Below are 4,064 nucleotides of genomic sequence, written 5' to 3' on the forward strand. Positions count from 1 at the left end.
ATTGTGATTTGAGTGAAAATTCCAGAGCAAATTAATTTTCCATACAGCAGTTCACACACATTTTGTTTCGTGACATTGACTGCAATCCCCACATTGTAACAGCTCTCTTCCCACTTCTTCTCTGTTGTTACCTCTTCCCTGTGTCCCTTTTTCCTATGCATTCCTGCCCCTTGAGCTATCTCCCTGTGCAAATACTGCCTTTCTGTTCTCTCATGCCTGATCATTCTAAGGTGTATATCTACCTGGTGTAAATATGTACCCTATATGCCTGTCTATTGTTTGACTGGAAGCCATGGGAGTGAGTTCATTTCCAGGCCTGATGGGTAACTAGGGGCCATAGTCTTGGAGCAGCCCAATTTCTCTTGCTACCTTCACTCCTCTACAAGTGTTGATCCCAAGAGTCTTCCCAGCACACTTCTTACACACACATCTCTATCTCAATATCTGCTTCATGGAAAACCCCATCTCCGACAGGGGCAAAAATCTCATGTTCTGGTAATATGACTGTTGTTCATTGTCCATATTCATAATTGAAGAAAATGTTAAGGTGTTTTGGAGGTTAGTGAAAATAAAGATCAATGATTTTCACCATCCAAATTCATACTTTCTTCAATTCTTTCTGTGGACGAGAAGAGCAAGGAATCTTTGCTCTAGAGTTATTCTGTCTAATATAGAAGAAACCAGTAGGAGATGAAATGTGACTAGACTGAACTGAAATATGCTTTAAGTGGATTTTAAATACAGTATGAAAAATAGTGTAGAATATCTCAATGATATTTTATGTTGATTACATAATAAAATGACATACGTAAGGCTAAATGAAATATATTATTAAAATTAGTTTCATATATTTCTTTTTACCCTTTTAACCTAGCTACTAGAAAATTTAAACTTATATATGTAGTTCACATTTATTATTTCTATTGGACACTAGTGATGTAGAGATTTTCCTGGTCTCCTCCCTGCATCTAAACTTGATAGTGAAAACTGTGGTATAAGGACCTGCACAATTCTTCCCTTCATAAAAGCACCAAGAACATTGGCAAAATTTGTGCATGAGGTGGTACATAAGAGTTTGGGCAAACAATCCAAACCAAACCAAACTCATTGCCGTAGAGTTGATTCTCATAGCGACCTCTCCTTGGGTTTCTGAGGTGATGTCTCTATGGAAGTAGATTGCCCAGTCTTCCTTCTGAGGAGTGGCTGGTAGATTTGAACTGCCAGCCTTCTGGGCAAACAATAGGCTGATCAAAAACTTAAAAGAAAAGGTTAGGGACTCACTAAAGTAGTGCTTAGAGGGAAATTTAGAAGAAAGATGTCAAATCAATAATTTAATCTTCTATTTTAAGAAGCTAGAAAAATAAGAGTTAACTAAACTCAAAGCTAGAAGAAAACAAAACAAAGCAAAAGTCATTCCCATTAAGTCGATTCTGATTCATGGCAACCCCATGTGTCACAGAGTAGAGCTGTTTCATAGAGTTTTCTTGGCTGTAATCTTTACGGAAGCAGATCTCCAGGCCTTTCTTCTGTGGTGTTGCTGGATAGGTTTGAACCACCAACATTTAGGTTAGTAGTCAAGTGCCAATCATCTGTGCTAACCAAGGACCTCAAGTAAGCAGAAGGAAAGAAAGAATAAAGATCAGGTGAAAATAAATGAAATAGAAAATAGAAATACAACTAAAAACATCAAGGAAATAAAAAGTTGTTTTTTGTAAAGATCAACAAAATTGACAAATCTTTAACTAGACTAACAAAAAATTAACCAAATTAACAAAAAAAAAAAAAAAAAAAACAACTAACCAAAATTCAGAATGAAAGAGGGGACATTGTGACCACCTTGCAAATGTAAAAAAGGTTATAAGGGATACTATGGACTACTGTATCATAACAAATTAGGGAATGTAGGTGAAGTGAAAAAATTCCTAGGAAGACACAAGCTACCACAAATGACTCAAGAAGAAATAGAAATCTGAGTAGACTTATAATAATTAAAGGATTGAATTAGTAAACAAACAAACAAACAAAGACAAAACAAAACTTCCCACAAAGACAAGCCCAGGCCTAGATGGCTTCACTGGTGAATTATACAAAAACATTTAAAGGAGAATTAACACCAGTCCTTCACAAACTCTTTCCAAAAATAAATGAGGAAGAAACACTTCCCAACTCATGCTATGAGGCTAGTATTATCCTAATATAAAAACCAGACAAAGATATCACAAGAAAAGAAATCTACAGACCTATGTACCTTATGAATATAAATAAAAAAATTCTTAATAAAATATCAGAAAACCAAATTCAGGAACATAGAAAAAAGATTATATACCACAACCAAGTGGAGTTTATTTCGGGAATTCAAGATTAGTTCAACAGACACATGAAAATCAACCAATGTAATATTGCATATTAATAAAATAAAATATGAAAACCACAGGATCTCAATAGGTTGCCAAAAAAAAAAAAACAAAAAAACAAAACAAAACACAAAAAACAAACTCATTGCCTTGGAGTCAGATCTGACTCATAGTGACCTCTCCCTTGGGTTTCTGAGGGGGTATCATTACGGATGTAGATTGCCCAACCTTCCTTCCAAGGAGTGGCTGGTGGGTTTGAACTGCCAGCCTTCTGGTTAGCAGTCAAATGCCTTAGGCACTATCAGAGCTCCCATCAATAGGTTTAAACAAAGCATTTGAAAGCAATTAATGTCCTGTCCTGATAAAACCACCAAAGAAACTTGGAATAGAATGCAGCTTCTTCAACCTGATAAATGTATCTGTGAAAAACCCATGACTAACATCATATTTATATTAGTGAAAAGCCACAAGCTTTCCTTCCAAGATGAGGAGAAAGACTAGGATGTCCGATCCCGGACTTCTATTTGACATTGTTCTGAAAGTTCCAGCAAGGATAATAGTCAATAAAAAGAAATAAAATCCATCCAAATTGAGAAGACAGAAGTTAAAGTATCTCTATTTGCAGATGGTATAATTTTTTTTATGTAGAAAATGCTGTGAAATCTACAAAAAGCTGTTAAAGAAAATGCACAAGTTCAGCAAGGTTTCAGGATATAAGATCAATATATAAAATTTTTTTTTACACTAGTGATGAAAAGTTTAAAAATAAAATTAAGAAAATTTTCATTTACAATAGCATCAAAAAGATAAAATACTTTGGAATAAATTTAACAAACTAAGTACAAGTATTGTACACTGAAAACTATCAAACATTGTTGAAAAAAATTAAAGACCTAAATAAATGACAATACATTCTGTTTATAAATCAGAAGATTTAATATTCTTAAGATTTAGCTTAAGAATTGACCTACAGATTCAATGCAATCAAAGACAGTGGGGTAATTAACAAGCAGACCTAAAAATTCATAAGGAAATACAGGGGATCAAGAATAGACAAAATATCATTGAAAAGGAGAATAAAGTTGGAGAATTCTCATGTCCTGATTTCAAAGTTTACCGCAAAGCTACAGTACTCAAGATTGTGTGGTGCTGATATAAGGTTAGACACAAATTAATGGAATACAATTGAGAACTAACTATTAAACTCTTACATTCACGTCAATTGATATTTGATAAGGGTGCCAAGACAATTCAATGGGTAAAGAAAAGTCTTCTAACAAACAGTCCTGGGGCAACTGAATATCCACATGCAGAAGATTGGTATGGTACCTCATACCATATACAAGCATTAATTAAAAATGGCTCAAAATCCTAAATATAAGACTAAAACAATAAATTCTTAGAAGAAAATTTGGTGTAAATCTTCATGATCTTGGATTAGGAAAAAATTTCTTATCTCTGACAAAAGCACAAAGCAATCAAAGAAAAAAAAAACAAAAAAAAAACACCAGACCTAATCCAGCACAAAACTTTGTGCTTCAAAGGACACTATCAAGAAAGTGAAAAGCCAACCCATAGAGTGGGGTGCAAATCATACATCTGATAAGAATCTTGTATTCAGAATATATAAAGAGCTCTGGTAGCATAGTGCCTAAGGCACTTGACTGCTAACCAGAAGGCTGGAGGTTCAAACCCATCAGCCACTCCTCG

General features: G+C 34.4%; 1 protein-coding gene across 1 annotated transcript in view; it reads right to left on the bottom strand.

Moving 5' to 3' along the window:
- The window catches only part of SLC14A2 (solute carrier family 14 member 2), a 67,919-nt gene that overhangs the window by 60,592 nt on the left and 3,263 nt on the right, over positions 1 to 4,064 (bottom strand). The window lies entirely within an intron of this gene.

The sequence above is a fragment of the Orycteropus afer genome, unplaced genomic scaffold (genome assembly GCF_000298275.1).
Source record: "Orycteropus afer afer isolate SDZICR_OR568_19922 unplaced genomic scaffold, OryAfe1.0 scaffold00113, whole genome shotgun sequence".
Taxonomy (NCBI): Eukaryota; Metazoa; Chordata; class Mammalia; order Tubulidentata; family Orycteropodidae; genus Orycteropus; species Orycteropus afer.